The sequence below is a fragment of the Esox lucius genome, chromosome 7 (genome assembly GCF_011004845.1).
Source record: "Esox lucius isolate fEsoLuc1 chromosome 7, fEsoLuc1.pri, whole genome shotgun sequence".
Classification (NCBI taxonomy): Eukaryota; Metazoa; Chordata; class Actinopteri; order Esociformes; family Esocidae; genus Esox; species Esox lucius.
The window spans coordinates 33963-53970 of record NC_047575.1 but is presented as its reverse complement, the minus strand read 5'-3'; the positions used below and the strand labels follow the sequence as shown (position 1 = coordinate 53970).

General features: G+C 44.0%; 6 pseudogenes; all 6 read left to right on the top strand.

Annotated features, from left to right (window-relative positions):
• The first annotated feature begins 1489 nt into the window (after window positions 1-1489).
• On the top strand, window positions 1490-1600 carry LOC117594777 (annotated as a pseudogene).
• Window positions 1601-5227: 3627 nt separating this feature from the next.
• Window positions 5228-5348, top strand: LOC114839585 (annotated as a pseudogene).
• A 105-nt stretch (window positions 5349-5453) lies between these two features.
• LOC114839578 lies at window positions 5454-5564 on the top strand (annotated as a pseudogene).
• Window positions 5565-5670: 106 nt separating this feature from the next.
• On the top strand, window positions 5671-5781 carry LOC114839581 (annotated as a pseudogene).
• A 319-nt stretch (window positions 5782-6100) lies between these two features.
• LOC114839568 lies at window positions 6101-6221 on the top strand (annotated as a pseudogene).
• Window positions 6222-14206: 7985 nt separating this feature from the next.
• On the top strand, window positions 14207-14317 carry LOC114839605 (annotated as a pseudogene).
• Window positions 14318-20008: the final 5691 nt, after the last annotated feature.

Genomic DNA, 20008 nt, shown 5'->3' with positions numbered 1-20008 from the left:
AACATGCTTGTGTTGGTAAAATTACACACGGGTGAGAACAGCCTGAACACTCAAATTTAACCCTTAGTAATATGCTACCTTGATGTAATGGGAAAGGTTGCTACTCTGAGCTCCACCCATTTATGGTAGGCCATTAAAAAGGCCAAATGTTCGTTTATGGTCCTCAGACTATCCTATCAATTTAGCCTACATCGTTCATTAACTGAAGATTTTAGATTTAGTGTCCAACCTATCTAATATTTTCGCAGTTTGTAAAAATGTGCTTATCATACAACAACTCAACATTATGGTGGAAATTAAGAAACTCTTAAGAATGGCAATCCAGGCAGAAAACAGATTTATGACGTCACTATAATCAAGGTACAATAAGTAATCCAAAGGGAACTCAGTGTAGGCCTTAAACACCGTTACATCAATACCCTATTTGTCCACTAGTCAATGTACCATTCCAGAATTTAAATTCCATGAACGAGTAGCAGGCGCTGGTTTTAAAAACACAAGTATTATCCCAGTTATCGTTGGAAAACACTATATTATAGAGAAACTATATTATTTAACCAAACTCAATTTAGCATTTAAAATAGGACGTCTAATTTTACGGGTTAATTTAAACGGGGAATAAACTGGCTTTGGCTATTTGGGGAATAAACGGGCCATAGTCATTTTACCCTCTTTTGCAGACTATGACTATATTGGCTGAATCCAGTCTTCATGGAAAACAGCATGTTATCTTAATACTAAAAACTTTCGCTATCGTCTGCATCCCACTCCATACATGGAGAGAGAAAACACTATTTTAACCCCTCATTACGAAACCACGAGACCATATTTTACCAAATCACAGAATCATCATTATACCAATATCTGAGCTATTCCTCTAATTATATTTCGGACAATATTCTCTTAAACACCTAAGTTAGCAGGCTACCACTCCCACGTGTGCCAGCCATTAGGAAAATTAAATTTTGCAATTTCAGCACAAAGGGAAAAGCCGAAAGAGTAGGCCTCCCCAAAGAACCATATTAACAACGCAATGTAAGCGTTCGCCCAAATGCACACCAAACAAGATGAAACATTGCGATTACAAAACTTCCAAGTTAACACCAACCTCGGTAAACGAGATCCAATATTCTATCAAGGAATACTCAATGCAGCCAATCGGATCCCTCGTGCACAGGGAATACCAAAATGGACAAATGCATTTACTAGACCGACCACAACCATCCATCCATCCATCTATCTTCTTCCGCTTATCCGGGGCCGGGTCGCGGGGGCAACTCCCTCAGCACGCCCAAACTCGTCTGATCTCGGAAGGTATGCAGGGTCGGGCCTGGTTAGTACTTGGATGGGAGACCGCCTGGGAATTCCAGGTGTGCTGTAAGCCTTTTTGATTCAGTTCAATTAATCAATTTTGAATTAAAGGAGTCAATCATTCATTCAGGAGATGTCCACACACTCTATAAAAGGCCCGAATTCAACTGGACAATAGGCTTATGGCCACACCTCCCACAGCACGCCTGATCTCGGAAGCTAAGCAGGGTCAGGCCTGGTTAGTACTTGGATGGGAGACCGCCTGGGAATACCAGGTGTGCTGTAAGCCATTATGATTCAGTTCATTGAATGAATTTCGAATAAAAGGAGTCAATAATTCATTCAGGAGATGTCCACACACTCTATAAAAGGCCCTAATTCAACTGGACAATAGGCTTATGGCCACACTTCTTTCAGCACGCCTGATCTCGGAAGTTCAGCAGGGTGGGGCCTGGTTAGTACTTGGATGGGAGACTGCCTGGGACTAACAGGTGTGCTGTAAGCCTTTTTGATTCAGTTCAATGAATCAATTTTGAATTAAAGGAGTCCATACCATACCATCATCTTCCTCTTATCCGGGGCCGGGTCGCGGGGGCAGCAGTCTAAGCAGGGATGCCCAGACTTCCCTCTCCCCAGACACTTCCTCCAGCTCTTCCGGGGGGACACCGAGGTGTTCCCAGGCCAGCCGGGAGACATAGTCCCTCCAGCGTGTCCTAGGTCTCCTCCCGTTGGGACGGGAAGGTGTTCCGGAGGCATCCGAAACAGATGCCCAAGCCACCTCAGCTGACCCCTCTCGATGTGGAGGAGCAGCGGCTCTACTCTGAGCTGCACCGATGCGTCTGTCAATCTCCCGTTCCATCCTTCCCTCACTCGTGAACAAGACCCCTAGATACTTAAACTCCTCCACTTGAGGCAGGCACTCTCCACCAACCTGAAGTGGGCAAGCCACCCTTTTCCGACTGAGGACCATGGCCTCGAATTTGGAGGTACTGATTTTCTTCCCCACCGCTTCACACTCGGCTGCACACCGTCCAAGTGCATGCTGAAGGTCCTGGCTTGAAGGGGCCAACACGACAACATCATCCGCAATGAGCAGAGACGAAATCGTGTGGTCCCCAAACTTGACACCCTCCGGCCCCTGGCTGCGCCTAGAAATTCTGTCCATAAAAATTACGAACAGAACCGGTGACAAAGGGCAGCCCTGCCGGAGTCCAACATGCACATGGAACAAGGCTGACTTACTACTGGCAATGCGGACCAAGCTCCTGCTTCGGTTGTACAGGGACCTGACAGCCCTTAGCAAAAGACCCAGGACCCCATATTCCCGAAGCACTCTCCACAAGATGCCGCGAGGGACACAGTCGAATGCCTTCTCCAAATCCACAAAACACATGTGGATTGGTTGGGCAAACTCCCATGAACCCTCCAGCACCCTTTAGAGGGTATAGAGCTGGTCCAGTGTTCCACGGCCCGGACGAAAACCACACTGTTCCTCCTGAATCCGAGGTTCTACTATCGGCCGTATTCTCCTCTCCAGAACCCTGGCATAGACTTTCCCGGGGAGGCTGAGAAGTGTGATCCCCCTATAGTTGGAACACACCCTCCGGTCCCCCTTCTTAAAAAGAGGGACCACCACCCCGGTCTGCCATCCCAGAGGCGCTGTCCCCGACTGCCACGCGATGTTGCACAGGCGTATCAGCCAAGACAGCCCCACAACATCCAGAGACTTGAGGTACTCAGGGCGGATCTCATCCACCCCCGGTGCCTTGCCACCGAGGAGTTTCTTAACCACCTCGGTGACTTCAGCCCGGGTGATGGACGAGTCCACCTCTGAGCCCTCATCCTCTGCTTCCTCAATGGAAGACGTGACGGCGGGATTGAGGAGATCCTCGAAGTACTCCTTCCACCGCCCAACGACATCCCCAGTTGAGGTCAACAGCTGCCCACCTCTACTGTAAACAGCGTTGGTAGGGCACTGTTTCCCTCTCCTGAGGCGCCGGATGGTTTGCCAGAATCTCTTCGAGGCCAGCCGATAGTCCTTCTCCATTGCCTCACCGAACTCCTCCCAGGCCCGAGTTTTTGCCTCCACAACCACCCGGGGTGCAGTCCGCTTGGCCTGTCGGTACCCGTCAGCTGCCTCAGGAGTCCCACAAGCCAACCAGGCCTGATAGGACTCCTTCTTCAGCTTGACAGCATCCCTTACTTCCGGTGTCCACCACCGGGTTCGGGGATTGCCACCTCGACAGGCACCGGAGACCTTACAGCCACAGCTCCGAGCGGCCGCTTCGACAATGGCGGTGGAGAACATGATCCACTCGGACTCAATATCTCCAGCCTCCCTCGGGATCCAGTCGAAGCTCTGCCGGAGGTGGGAGTTAAAGATCTCTCTGACAGGAGACTCGGCTAGACGTTCCCAGCAGACCCTTACAGTATGCTTGGGCCTGCCGAGTCTGTCCAGCTTCCTCCCCCGCCATCGGATCCAACTCACAACCAGGTGGTGATCAGTTGACAGCTCCGCCCCTCTCTTCACCCGAGTGTCCAAGACATACGACCGCAGGTCAGATGAGACGACAACAAAGTCGATCATCGACCTGCGGCCTAGGGTGTCCTGGTGCCACGTGCACTGATGGACACCCTTATGCTTGAACATGGTGTTCGTTATGGACAAACTGTGACTAGCACAGAAGTCCAATAACTGAACACCACTCGGGTTCAGATCAGGGGGGCCGTTCCTCCCAATCACGCCCCTCCAGGTGTCACTGTCGTTGCCCACGTGGGCGTTGAAGTCCCCCAGTAGAACGATAGAGTCCCCAGTCGGAGCACTTTCCAGCACCCCTCCTAGAGACTCCAAGAAGGTCGGGTATTCTGCACTGCCGTTCGGCCCGTAGGCACAAACAACAGTGAGAGACCTATCCCCGACCCGTAGGCGCAGGGAAACGACCCTCTCGTTCACCGGGGTAAACTCCAACACATGGCGGCAGAGCTGGGGAGCTTCAAGCAAACCCACACCAGCCCGCCGCCTCTCACCATGGGCAACTCCAGAGTGGTGAAGAGTCCATCCTCTCAATGAGTGTGGTTCCAGAGCCCAAGCCGTGCGTAGAGGTGATCCCGACTACCTCTAGTCGGAAACTCTCAACCTCACGCACCATCTCAGGCTCCTTCCCCGCCAGCGAGGTGACATTCCACGTCCCTAGAGCTAGTTTCCGTGTCCAGGGATCGGGTTGTCTAGGCCCCCGCCTTCGACTGCCGCCCGATCCTCTCTGCACCGGCCCCTTATGGTCCCTCCTGTGGGTGGTGAGCCCACGGGAGGGCGGCCCCATGTCGCTCGTTCGGGCTGGGCCCATGGGGAAAGGCCCGGCCACCAGGCGCTCGCGAACGAGCCCCAACCACGGGCCTGGCTCCAGGGTGGGGCCCCGGCTGCGCCATGCCGGGCGACGTCACAGAACACACGATTTCTTTCATCATTAAGGGGTTTTTGAACCGCTCTTAGTCTGACCCGTCGCCTAGGACCTGTTTGCCTTGGGAGACCCTACCAGGGGCATATAGCCCCAGACAACATAACTCCTAGGGTCACTAAGGTACTCAAACCCCTCCACCACGTTAAGGTGGCATTTCAAGGAGAGGAATTAAAGGAGTCAATCATTCATTCAGGAGATGTCCACACACTCGATAAAAGGCCGAAATTCAACTGGACAATAGGCTTACGGCCACACCTCTTTCAGCACGCCAGATCTCGGATGCTATGCAGGGTCGGGCCTGGTTAGTACTTGGATGGGAGACCGCCTGTGAATAACAGGTGTGCTGTAAGCCATTATGATTCAGTTCATTGAATCAATTTAGAAAAAAAGGAGGCACTCATTCATTCAGGAGATGTCCACACACACAAATAAAAGGCCCGAATTCAACCGGACAATAGGCTTACGGCCAAAACTCCCTCAGCACGCCCGATCTCGCCTGATCTCGGAAGCTACGCGGGGTCGGGCCTGGTTAGTACTTGGATTGGAGATCGCCTGGGAATCTCAGGTGTGCTGTAAGTCTTTTTGATTCAGTTCATTGAATCAATTTCGAATAAAAGGTGTCAATCATTCATTCAGGAGATGTCCACACACTCTATAAAAGGCCAGAATTCAACTGGACAATAAGCTTACGACCACACCTCCCTCAGCACGCCTGATCTCGGAAGCTAAGCAGGGTCGGGCCTGGTTAGTACTTAGATGGGAGACCGCCTGGGAATACCAGGTGTGCTGTAAGCCTTTTTGATTCAGTTCAATGAATCAATTTCGAATAAAAGGAGTCAATCATTCATTCAGGAGATGTCCACACAAACAAATAAAAGGCCCGAATTCAACTGGACAATAAGCTTACGACCACACCTCCCTCAGCACGCCCGATCTCGGAAGCTTAGCAGGGTCGGGCCTGGTTAGTACTTAGATGGGAGACCGCCTGGGAATACCAGGTGTGCTGTAAGCCATTATGATTCAGTTCATTGAATCAATTTAGAATAAAAGGAGTCAATCATTCATTCAGGAGATGTCCACACACTATAAAAGGCCCGAATTCAACTGGACAACAGGCTTTCGGCCACACCTCCCTCAGCACGGCTGATCTAGGAAGCGAAGCAAGGTTGGGCCTGGTTAGTACTTAGATGGGAGACCGCCTGGGAATACCAGGTGCGCTGTAAGCCATTATGATTCAGTTTAATGAATCAATTCAGACAAAAAGGAGTCAATCATTCATTCTGGAGATGTCCACACACTCTATAAAAGGCCCGAATTCAACCAGACAGTAGGCTTATGGCCCCACCTCCCTCAGCACGCCTGATCTCGTCTGATCTCGGAAGCTAAGCAGGGTCGGGCTTGCTTAGTACTTGGATGGGAGACCGCCTGGGAATACCAGGTGTGCTGTAAGCCATTATGATTCAGTTCATTGAATCAATTTCGAATAAAAGGAGTCAATCATTCATTCAAGAGATGTCCACACACTCTATAAAAGGCCAGAATTCAACTGGACAATAGGCTTATGGCCACACCTCCCTCAGCACGCCTGAAATAGGAAGCTAAGCAGGGTCGGGCCTGGTTAGTACTTAGATGGGAGACTGCCTGGGAATACCAGGTGTGCTGTAAGCCTTTTTGATTCAGTTCAATGAATCAATTTCGAATAAAAGGAGTCAATCATTCATTCAGGAGATGTCCACACACTCTATAAAAGGCCCAAATTCAGACTTCCGGTGTGATCGTCACCGAGATGGCAGCACTGTGAACGGGCTCCTCACGAAAACCTGTGAAATTAACATCATTACCCAATTTAGACAACGCAATTCAGTGTTAGTTTAGCGAGGGGGTAAGCGAAATACACCATAACTAACGCTTAGACAGAGCAACATAGTGGGTGCTTAAACCTGGAAAATAGCGCTAGTTTCCCTGCTAGTGCTAACGTGACTCACTGCTCGACATGAGGCCGCAAACAGGTGGACTGCTACCACATGGTGAAACGACATGGCCAGCATGGACATGGTACTTCAGGAATTGAGGGATTTTCGCCAAGAAAACAATGTGAGTTTGTGGGAAATTAAGGAAGAAATGACCAGGATGAGCGCGAGAATGGACGAGGCTGAAGGACGGATTGAGAAGGCGGAGGAGAGGATTCAGAACACGGAGGACGCCATGACGGAAATAATAAAGTTACAAATAAGGTTGGAGGATAAGTTAATGGACTTGGAGAGCCGCACAAGAAGGGAAAATGTCCGCATTTATGGTGTACCCGAGACGGCAGAGCGGGACTCTCCAACAATGAGTGAGTTTGTGGAAAAGCTGCTGCGTGATGGCTTGGAGCTGTCCCAAGATGAGTGTGACATACGTATCGAACGGGCGCATCACTCTCTGGGTCCTCCACCACCGGACGAGGCACCCCCACGCTCTATTATTGTGAAATTCCTCAGCTTTAAGACCAAAGAACTTTTGCTCCGTAAGGCATGGCAGAAAAAAGGATTTGCATGTAAGGGCACACAAGTAAGTTTAGACCATGACTACCCTCCTATCATCCTAAAGAGACGAAGAGAAAACACAGAGGCGCGCAGGATTTTGAAAGAGCAGCAGATCCCCTTTCAGACTCTCTTTCCAGCTCGATTGAAGGTTAAATACACTGAAGGAACTATAATTTACAACACCGTGGTGGAAGCTACTGCAGATATGTCCAAGAGAGGTTATGCGGTGAAGGTCATCGGAACACCAGAATCAGCATTGGAGCAACTGAAACAGCTGACCTGGACCAGAGTTGGCAGAGGAGCGGGGAGCAGCGCAGCAAACAAGAGGCGAGATCCCGTTTACAAAGAAAAGCTCAGAGCATTCAAGAGGCCCTCATCTGCGCCTTCCGGAAATTGAGGTTTACCTATTTTGCTGTTTTCTTAAAAAAAAAAAAAAAAAAAAGCACATGTTATTTGGTTTTATGGTGTGCAATAAGTGGATAAATAAGGTTTTTGGAGGATGTTTGTCTCAGTGAAGCCTCAGCCATTAAGGGCCTCCTTCACCGACTGATGAAGAAGTTGCCTTTAAAGGCGAAGCAGGGTCCTCCTCAGGGAGTTAGAACCTTGGAAGTTAGAACTATTTCAGTTTTATTTTTGTTATTTAATTTGGTCTCATGTTCCATGTTCAGTGTTTACAAGGGTGTGTGGGGAGCCTATTAAAATGTGTGTACTTATCCCATAAATTAGATGTGTAGCAGATCAGTGAAAATGGTATCAATCAATATTAATGGCTTACATAATCCGGTAAAAAGGTGGAAAGCCCTATCTAAATTTAAAAAAGATAAAGCTCAGATCGTTTTTATACAGGAAACTCACCTGTCTGATAGTGAGCACGAAAAATTGACCATGCTTGGTTTTAAACATGTCTTTTATTCTTCTCACAGTTCGGGAAGGCGAAGAGGAGTGGCGATTCTGGTGCACGGCGCTCTTAACTATGAACATATCTCAGAACATAAAGATAAGGAGGGTAGATATATAATGGTAATTGGTAAGGTGGATGGTATTATTCTGAGTCTCTTAAATGTGTATATTCCCCCAGGAAGCAATTGATCCTTATATAAACAAATTTTAGGATTAACATCATCAAGGAGTCAGGGAATTTTACTATGTGGTGGTGATCTTAACCTCACAATAAATGCTAAATTGGATTCTTCTAATGGGAAAGGGGATGTGAGACATATTGGAGAAAGAATGGTAAATCTTATGGACGAATTAGGATTAGTGGATGTTTGGAGAGATTGCCATTCAACGGATAGGGAATATACCCACTATTCGTGCGCACACAATGTTTACTCAAGGCTAGACTATATCTTTATGTTTAAAAATGACCTCTTTAGGTTAAAAAACTGTGAAATAGGCCCATGCACTTTATCAGATCACAACCCGGTTTTTGCTAATATCTGTCTGAATAGGAAGAATAGATCTACACTATGGAGGTTGAACACAAACGTTCTAAATTACCCAGATATTAAAGAGCGTTTAAAGAAAGAAAGGGAGGAGTACTTAGAATATAACGATAAGGAAGATGTGTCACCGGGAATATTATGGGATGCACTTAAGGCAGTGATTAGGGGGGAAATAATAGGTATATCCTCTCATTTGAAAAAAGTAGGTCAGCAAAAACTCCGGGACTTAGAAAACAAGTTGTTAGATTTGCAACACCAACACTCTAGCTCTTATAATGTTAATATTAAAGCGGATATAATAAAACTGAAAAAAGAAATAGACGATTTGAACACCATGGATGTACAGAAAAGTTTTTAAAGCAACAGTACTACAAAGCGGGGGGGAAATCACTGAAACATCTTTCCTTTAAGCTTAGGAAACAGCAAGCAGAGAGAACTATTCACAAAATTAAGAATCCTCTAAATGATCAAATAGACATTGAACAGGGAAAAATTCAACAATGCTTTCTGGATTATTATAAGACATTATATTCTCAGCCTCATACGGATAACAACCAGGACATAAATACTTTTCTGTCTGAACTTGAGTTACCAACAGTGACAGAGGAACAGAATAAAAAGTTATTATCCACAATAACTAAAGAAGAAATTCAATTAGCAATTAAAAGATTAAAGGGAGGGAAGATGGCTGGGGCTGACGGATTTGGTCCAGAATGGTACAAAATAATGCAAGTGTTTCTGGTCCCAACCCAACTGAAAACATTTAATTGGATGATGGCACCCCGGATAAGCGGAAGAAAGTGATGGTGATGTGATGATGGGTGATGGCAAGTAAGATAGTCCCGCCCTCTTGGAGGGAAGCAATAATTTCTATCATCCCAAAAGAAGGAAAGGATAGATTGCAGTGTAGTAGCTATCGTCCAATTAGTGTTCTGAATATAGACTACAAGTTGTTCACCTCTATTATGTCAAGAAGATTAGAAACAATTTTACCAGGGTTAATACATAAAGATCAGACAGGTTTCATCAAATACAGACAGACCCAAGACAACATTAGAAAGGTTTTACACATATTGAGGCAGGTGGATAAGCAAAAATTAGAGACCTTAGTTTTGAGTTTGGATGCCGAAAAAGCATTTGATTCAGTGAGGTGGTCCTTTTTATATAAGGTGCTTGAGAAATTTGGTTTTGATAAATCTGTAATTGAGGTTATTTCAGGGTTATACAATAACCCAACTGCAAGGATCAAAATTAATGGAGACCTCACTGAATCAATTATACTGGAGCGCGGAACTCGACAAGGGTGTTGCATCTCGCCCCTCCTTTTTGCCTTGTTTATCGAACCCTTAAGCCAGTGGATCAGGCAGAGAAAGGATATAACTGGAGTAAGTACAGTAGGAGGGGAACAAAAATTAGCTTTTTGCCGATGATTTATTATTGACTATATCTTATCCCAGACAGGTGGTTCTGTGATGGCAATTTCTAAAATCCAAATAGTTGTACGAAAATGGTAGGTAAGACAGGAGAAATCGATTGCGCAATAAACGGTTTTAATGTTGCTTGCAAGGAGAAAGTATACAGGTTACAAAGTAACGGTGGATAGTTTCTAAATAAAAACATCATTTCGACAGTATTTATTACATAGGAAGAAGGGGTGTGGTAAGATGCTGCCATCTGTTTCATGTCAATCAAACACCTTTCCCTTTGTTCTATCACAAACGTCAAATGCTATCTTCCCCCACCTTATCCTTCCTGCAATAATGTTTACCCAAAGGGGCCAACTGACCTTACTGCCCCCTTGCTGTATCTTCTCCTATCCTGTCCTAAAACCCATTGATCTGCATCTGGACAGACAATAGATGCCCCCCATGCAAATACCAGATCCCACACATTCCTGTACCTATCTTAACAGTGGGACTCACTCCTTTATACAGTCAGAATACATTGTATAAGAAATTTCCACAACAATCCATCCTCTTGATACCATGTCAAACCTTGGTATCAAACCTTAAACAGTTCACTCATTAGGATGTAGACTGCAACAAAACAGTACGATTTAACAACATGACCCAGTCAATATTATTATCCTTAATGATTAGAGAACTTAGCAAATCTGAAATGTCTGGATCCTCCTTTGCATTCTTCTAGATCAGTACCTTCCGTATAAACACCAAGATCACACATTGTCATCATACAGAATCATAACATAGTACAGCAAAACTTTTTTCTTTATGTTAAAATCATCATAAACACCTATCACTGAATGCATCCTTCAATTTATCACTGTTACAAAGTTCTCTCATGCCAATTACTCAATTCACTGAAAAGTCCTCTCCATGGTTCCATTTGGATGTCCTTCCAAAGTCATCACAACTGTTCTGCTCCTTCAAACGTCAGACAGTCAGTTATGAACCATTTCTTTGACAGGTCGATGTAACAGAACGAAAAAGTCAGATGTATATTCCAAGGTGTTGTCCTTCACAGCTCAAATGCAGACACAGCTCTAGTTGTCTCCATTCTAGCTGCTTTCTCAGCCAGGCCAGGAGAATCTGTGTGTTCTCCCTTGTGAACTCCAAGACGACCAGTTTTAGCTAAAGGTTCTAGAGCTAAAGGCCATGTAGAAAGTGACTGGTTACTAGCACCCGAAAATAGATCCCATCATAGTACTGAGACTGCACTCGTGAAGGTAACAAATGACCTTCTAATGGCCTCAGACAAAGGTTCCGCATCCGTCCTGTTGCTTCTTGATCTTAGTGCTGCTTTTGACACTATTGATCACTCCCTTCTCTTAGAGAGACTGGAAACCAATATTGGGCTACGTGGACATGTTCTAGCCTGGTTTAAATCTTATTTATCTGAAAGATATCAGTTCGTTAGTGTGGATGGCATATCCTCTGACAAGTCAAAGGTATGCTTTGGAGTTCCTCAAGGCTCGGTTCTGGGCCCATTACTTTTCTCACTATACATGCTCCCTCTGGGCGATGTAATCCGAAATCACAATATTAACTTTCACTGTTATGCTGATGACACACAGTTATATATTTCAATGAAGCATGGAGAAGCCCCTAAATTAGCTATTTTGGAAGCATGCGTTTCAGATATTAGGAAGTGGATGACAGAGAATTTCTTGCTCTTAAACTCAAATAAAACAGAAATGCTCCTTTTAGGACCCAAAAAACAAATAGCGTTGTTAGCAGATCTCACTGTGAACCTCGACGGCTGCATGGTCGTATCCCAAAAAACTGTAAAAAACCTTGGCGTTACCCTTGACCCTGACCTCTCCTTTGAAGAACATATAAAATATGTCTCAAGAGTTGCTTATTTTCATCTTCGAAACATCGCAAAAATTAGAAACTTCCTATCAAAAACTGATGCAGAAAAATTAATCCATGCTTTCGTTACTTCTAGATTAGATTACTGCAATGCTCTTATCTCTGGTTATCCAGACAAATTAATAAATAAACTTCAATTAGTGCTGCACACAGCTGCTAGAATCCTAACTAGAACAAAAAAATTTGAACACATTACTCCTGTCCTGGCATGCTTACATTGGCTGCCTGTTAGGGTTAGGGCTGATTTTAAGGTTTTACTCTTAACCTATAAATCAATACATGGACTTGCTCCTACTTACCTTGCTGAAATGATCCAGCCATATATACCTACACGTAACCTTAGATCGCAAGACGCAGGCCTTTTAATTGTACCTAGAATTTCTAAACAAACAATTGGCGGCAGGGCCTTTTCTCATAGAGCTCCACTCCTGTGGAATGATCTGCCAATTAAGGTTAGAAATGCAAACTCAGTGCAGACTTTCAAGTGTCTACTAAAAACTCATCTCTACAGCACGGTTTATAATTAGGTGTAGCCTGGCCCGGGGGCGTGAAGGTGACCAGTAGGCTTGATACTGTCCACCCTTGCTGTCTTGCCAGGTGGGCTCTCGTCGCCACTGGGATGCCCTCCCTCCAATGCCCTTCGGGGGAAGAGTCACTGGCTTGTTGTTGATTCTCTATTGCGCACTTGTGCAGTTGGGCTGTACGCTACTAGCAATACTCGGCCCTCATTCAGGGGGGTTGCGGTTGGTGGGTGTCCCTTTGGTTGATGCCTGGCAATGTGGTTGGATTGATTTCCTGCCTGTTGGGCCCTGTCCGGGGCCTCCCCCGGGTAGGGCCACAGTGTCACCGGACCCCCCCGTCTCAGTTTCCAAGGTGTTACGCTGCTATATTATTGTGCTGGGGGACATGAGGGATGTACTACTAACTTTTCTCAGTTTCCTCCAATTTTAAATTTTAGAAGGAGATGAGGTCCTGGTCCACACCTGCGGATTACCTGGTTTGGGGGGACCGTTGCTGTTCCTGTCCTTGTCCACCTGGTCATACTTCTGACCTAGTCTAAAATCAAATATACTCTGGATTTAGCCAAGAGAAATTTATTTATTATTCCAATTGGACTCTTAATATCTCACCCGGCACAGCCAGAAGAGGACTGGTCACCCCTCTGAGCCTGGGTCCTCTCTAGGTTTCTTCCTAAAATTCGACCTTCTTAGGGAGTTTTTCCTAGCCACTGAAATTCAACACTACTGTTGTTTGCTCCTTGGGGTTTAAGGCCGGGTGTCTCTGTAAAGCACTTTGTGACAACTGCTGTTGTAAAAAGCGCTTTATAAATAAATTTTGATTGATTTTGATTTTGATTGATTAAATTAGAATTAGAATACCCAATTTTGATAATGTCAGTTTCTCTTCTAAAGAGTCCAAACAAGTTAAAATCCATCTCAAACTGTTTTTTGTGTCAGTGAGTGGAGTGCTCCAGTGGGTCTGTACCTCTCTTTACAATTTTGACTATGTAAGACTTCTCAACTTGGTTTTCCCGAAATATAAATTGATGCAGAATTATTTTCTCAATATCAAATTAAACCATGGCAAAATTTTGTAAACATGTAAGGAATAACAAAATGTGCTCCCTGCACGTTTTTACCCACTTATTCCATAATGCATGAGATTAATATGATTACTTCTAATCAAATATTAAACTAACTAAACAGTAACACACCCATCAAATTAGTTATTGCTTAGCTAAACCATTTCAAAATGGTTGACTGGTTAGTACTTGGATGGGAGACTGCCTGGGAAAACAAGGTGTGCTGTAAGCCATTATGATTCAGTTCAATGAATCAATTTCGAATAAAAGGAGTCAATCACCTTTTCATGAGATGTCCACAGACTCTATAAAAGGCCCGAATTCAACTGGACAATAGGCTTACAGCCAAACCTCCCTCAGCACGCCTCATCTCGGAAGCTAAACAGTGTAGGGCCTGGTTAGTACTTGGATGGGAGACTGCCTGGGAATACCAGGTGTGCTGTAGACTTTTTTGATTCAGTTCAATGAACCAATTTCTAATAAAAGGAGTCAATCATTAATTCAGGAGATGTCCACACACTCTATAAAAAGCCCGAATTTAACTGGACAATAGGCTTATGGCCACACCTCCCTCAGGACGCCTGATCTCGGAAGCTAAGCAGGGTTGGGCCTGGTTAGTACTTGGATGGGAGACCGCCTGGGAATACCAGGTGTGCTGTAAGCCATTATGATTCAGTTCAATGAATCAATTTCGAATAAATGGAGTTAATCATTCATTCAGGAGATGTCCACACACTCTATAAAAGGCCGGAAATCAACTGGACAATAGGCTTACGGCCACACCTCCCTCAGCACGCCTGATCTCAGAAGCTAAGCAGGGTCGGGCCTGGTTAGTTCTTGGATGGGAGACTGCCTGGGAATCTCAGGTTTGCTGTAGACCTTTTTGATTCAGTTCAATGAATCAATTTCGAATAAAAGGAGTCAATCATTCATTCAGGAGATGTCCACAAACTCTATAAAAGGCCCGAATTCAACTGGACAATAGGCTTACGGCCACACCTCCCTCAGCACGCCTTATCTTGGAAGCTAAGCAGGGTCTGGCCTGGTTATTACTTGGATGGGAGACCGTCTTGGAATACCAGGTGTGCTGTAAGCCTTTTTGATTCAGTTCAATGTATCAATTTTGAATAAAAGGAGTCAATCATTCATTCAGGAGATGTCCACACACTCTATAAAAGGCCCGAATTCAACTGGACAATAGGCTTACGGCCACAACTCCCTCAGCATTTCTGATCTAGGAAGCTGAGCAGAGTTGGGCCTGGTTAGTACTTGGATGGGAGACCGCCTGGGAATACCAGGTGTGCTGTAGACCTTTTTGATTCAGTTCAATGAATCAGTTTCGAATAAAAGGAGTCAATCATTCATTCAGGAGATGTCCACACACCCTATAAAAGTCCCAAATTCAACTGGACAATAGGCATATGGCCACACTTGAAGCCTAAAGAGACTGAGTTTGGCTTAAAAGACAACTTTTAGCTAGATTAATTATTTTCCTGACGATTCTGCCATTAGATGGAGAAGGCAACCTCCAACCGAGAGGATGGGAGCTCGGAACGTTTACTGGAGCATGGAAGACCAACTGCATGACATCAAGCCAGTAGCTGAGAGAGGAACCTGGGGACGACGACATGCTACAAGAGGGCTGGTTCCGGCGGGTTTATAAAGATTAGGCACAGTGAATTGAAGTCACTGAGGGAAAAGTGATTTTTCTGGAACTGGTAAAAAATTCCTTCCGACCTGACCTAAAGCTATAGAGCCTTTGGCTAAAATTGGTCATCTTTGCATTCACACAGGAGAGCACACAGATTCTCCTGACCTGGCTGATAAAGCAGGTAGAATGAACACAACTAGAGCTATGTCATGGTATTCTACATTTGAGCTATGAAGGACAACACCATTAAATATACCAACCTTATTCCAAAAAAATTGGGACACTGTACAAAATGCGAGAAAAAAAGGAATGGAATAATTTACAAATCTCATATACTTATATTTAATTCACAATAGATAATAGATATATCGAATGTTAAAAGGGAGACATTTTGTTATGTTAATGCCAAATATTGGCTCATTTTGGTCTTCTTGAGAACTACACATTCCAAAAAATTTGGCCGGAAAACCATAATGGATGCCCGTGATCTTCTGTCATCTGGATTAAAGAGGACAAGGACAACCCAAGTTGTTATCCGTGCTCAGTTCTGACGCCTGCATCTCTGATGGTATGTGGTTGCATGAGTGCGTGTGGCATGGGCAGCCAAGAATGGGACAACATTCCTATTCATAAACTTGAGCAACGTGTCCTCATACCCCAGATGTTTGCAGTCTATTATAAAAAGAGATGTGTTGATGCCATGAAATTTAAAATCTTATTTTTCTCTAAAAGTAATACATTATCTCACTTTAACCATTTGCTATGTCATCTATGTTGTATTCTGAAGACTATTGATATTTGAAACTTCCACATCATTGCATTCGGTTTTTATTCACAATTGTACAGTGTCCCAACTTTTTTGGAATCGGGTTTGTACATCTTCCACGTTCTGTGTAGCGGGAACATCCCGGTCTTTCTATATTGTGACCCCAGTTCGATTCCATTCTCAGACATTCCAAATTCTGTATCTCATAAATGCTTTTTAGCCTTCACACAATAAAACATCTCTGAAATACCATGATTTTCATTAATTTGCTAGAATAATTGTATTACGTGACCCTTTTATGCTGTTGTTGTTTTCCAAAGAAAGGAACCTACCATGGAGGGATTGGAGTCATTCATTTGTTATAAGTAGGATGTCTTTTTATAATTATGATTTATGAGAAAATTATGTGCTAGTCTCCAAGTTTGTAGCTAAGATGTACCAGAGTAAGCGTGATAAGCAAATGTTTAATTGTTCAAATGTTTAATAAGTACACTGAACATTTGTTGCGTTCTAGTAAGTGTTCGCTTATGGCGAATTTGGGACTGATATAAGGCAGTCATTTTCCCATGGTCGGCTCCAAGGGACCAAATACGCCATATAGCAGACCCCACCTGCGTCTCTAGGACTGCAACTGTATGTTTTCCTATCACAGACAATATAGACCTGCTCTGGCAAATCTCGCCGTCTCCTGGCCCTCTGCGGCTCCGCCTCCCCGGCCTGTGCCGGCAGCTCCGGGCGCTGAGCCTCCGCCGGTCCGGGTGTGGTCGTCCCGGTCTTGCGATCGGGAGCCCGCGCCTTTGGCGGGGGGTACTTTCACGTCCTGGCTGTGCCCCTAGCCATCTCTGCCCTGGGCTCAGGGCATAGCCAGGACAGGACAGGAGGTGGCCTTTAGCCACCTCTAATCCTTTTTTTTTTGGTTTCCCCAATTGGAGGCAGGTGTTAGTTATTGCCTCCAATTGGGGACCCTATTTAAGTTCAGTTTGTAAACCCAGAGGTGTGGTTCATTTTGGTTTGCATGTTTTTTAGTTAAACCCACGTCACTGGTTGCTGCCTTTTGTTTTGTTGGAAGTCCTTCTTTTATTTTATTAAACATGGATTATCTTCAATACCTATACTCTGCGCCTGTGTCCTTCTCCTCCCACGACCGTGACAGGGGTTCCATGGTCCTTGCCTCTCTGGCTCCATGGTCACAGGCTGTGTTGGAGTTGATGGTTACTAGCACCACAACACACGCCGCCCTTAGGTAACTTCAATTTACCTATCAATAAATTGTATTTATAAAGCCAAGTAGTGATGCTTTTAACCGGTAACCAGCATAGTTTGCAGTGCATTTTGTTAATATTAGCCCTAAATGAACAGCAAAGGGCTAAACGAGCAGAACCCTCTGTAGTTTCCCTTAATTCGTCTTTGTAGTTCCTGACCAAACCACAGAGCAATAATCTAACACTAGTGTGTGCAAAACATATTTTATTAAATATGGATTTAAAAACAATAACACCTTTTAACTACAGATAATCTTCCTCTATATGTCTTGACTACGACAAAGTACAGTCTAATGTTACCCCAAGAAGCTTAATTTCATGTACCTGCTCAATAGCAACATTATTTAGTACCATATCCAACATGGGCCTTGTTTTTAATGAACATTTAGTTCCAAATAAAATACTTTTAGTCTTGTCTATATTTAAGACAAGTTTATTATCAGTAACCCAATTGGATACCATCTGCAACTCATTGTTGAGAGCTGCAGTAATGTTTTCTAAAGCTGGTGCAGGCATATAAAGTGTTACATCATCCGCATATATAGACACAGAAGCTCTTCTACAGACCAGTGGGAGATCATTCATAAAGATAGAAAAAAGCAATGGTCCTAATGAAGACCCTTGTGGAATCCCACATGCTACAGACCTCACTTCAGAGAAGCTTCCATTAAAATACACCTTCTATCTGTCAGGTAGCTCTCTACCCATGCTAATGCAGATGGTGTAAAACCATAACATTGAGCTTCCCCAATAATAAACTATGGTCAAGTATGTCAAAGACAGCACTAAAATCGAATAATACTGCTCCATCAATATTTTGGTGATCAATAATACTTTATCCACTCATATGTCATGTAGCTATTCATCTGTCAAGGAGCTATTGCTGAATACTCCATGAACAAAACAGGAGAAAATAGTAGTTAACATAAATTCATGTAATATATTCTACTGTGCTCTACTGTTGATGTCTATGATTGGTATGCGGGTGTTATGATCTGGAACAAAAAGTTCAGCCACAACCACTGATACAGGTGAATTTAATTGAGCACACAGCTATGAAATCTGACCGTCAGTATCTCACCCTGCTAAAGGGTGCTAAAACCACTTTCAGTGCTGTTTTAGTGAAGTTGAAATGTCTAGGAGAAACAACAGCAGAGCCATGTTTTTATGTCCATATTGCCCAGCCCTACCTTACTGTGCCAAAAATAGAGGGTGTTTGATATTTCAGATAACAGTAGTGAGATTACCTTAATAAAAACTGTTCTGAATTCTATGCCTAAGTGTATACATGACTCCTATTCTATTCTTGCCGAATTGATGACATGCTGCCGCAAAATGCAAGTTGGGTTTAGCAGATTTACTTGATGAATCGTGAGAACCCTAATTTCATATTGAATTATTTTATCAATACTGTTTATTTTATCAATCAACGGGATTAACCCCAAAAAGATGGTAAATATGTTAACCATAGTTACTGTATGATCCTGGTTAGCTGGTATCATACTTAACTTTCGAAGGAATTACTATCCTGCATAATGCAAAGCACCTGCTCTTATAGCATACATGTTATTGTATTTGCTGTGTTATGAGGGGTGGATAATGCATTTAACAGGCCTAGGGAAGCTACTGACATGACTTTCCAAGTCACTTAACGCCAGAACAGTTCCTAAAAATAATTTTAAATTAACAGTCCATCAATAGAGTCATTTTCTGTCGTGTGTAGGCCATTTACACGTTAATTACAAACGACATGTCCACAAGACAACACACGACATGAACACGGCACATAAATGGCCTACACACGACACGAAAACGTCAGATGTCATTTTAAGAGCGAATTGATTATTGAGATCCTAAAATGCGTATTTGCAACGCACCTCTTATTACACGTCTACATAACATTGTCTTACAAACATCATTAGGTTATAACGCAGATGTTCAGTAAATCAATTGTTAGACCAACAATTGACTGCGCTGCACTAAAATAAAAAGACTTCAAAAATAATTCAGACTATATAAGCTCAAGTTAAGGAAACCATAATCTCTCGCTCCCGCTCTTGGCTCCCACTCCTGGCTGTTGGTGCCTTACCTATCTTTACACTTTTGGGAAGGGGGATGGACAATAAGCTCGTCATATCGGATATAAGCTATGTCTCCTCGTTCTCTGGGAGATTTTATGGCTGGAATGAGTTCCTTACGCTTTTTGCCGGACGGCTTCAGTGTAGTCCTCATCAATAAATAAGGCTGCACCACATTGCCAAACTCATCTCTCTTGAACCGCAGAAAGGGAGCATGAGGAGCTCTGCAAAACTGTCCTCTTTCAGGGGTTTTAGAGCGTGTGCATGTGTGTGATTCAAGGACAATTCAAGACTTTAATCCTAAATTCCGGCATCCCAAATCTAATTCTAAGCTTTATATCTGTAATCGCCAGTTTGTAACGAGCACATAATATCGTAATGTCATATCTGTCATCAATTCTGACAAGAATTAACATTGAAACTGAAAGCAATGGTGGTCTGTCACATTAAATGTGAATACTGCTGTAAGTTTTGGTGGGTCTGTAAATACATCTGTATGTTTGTGTTTCATGAACTCTAGCCTCTTGGGGTGTGACTCCAGGAATCAAAATCAGTTTTCTTTCTCAAAATTATTTTGCTTTTAGTGTTGTTTAGAAAC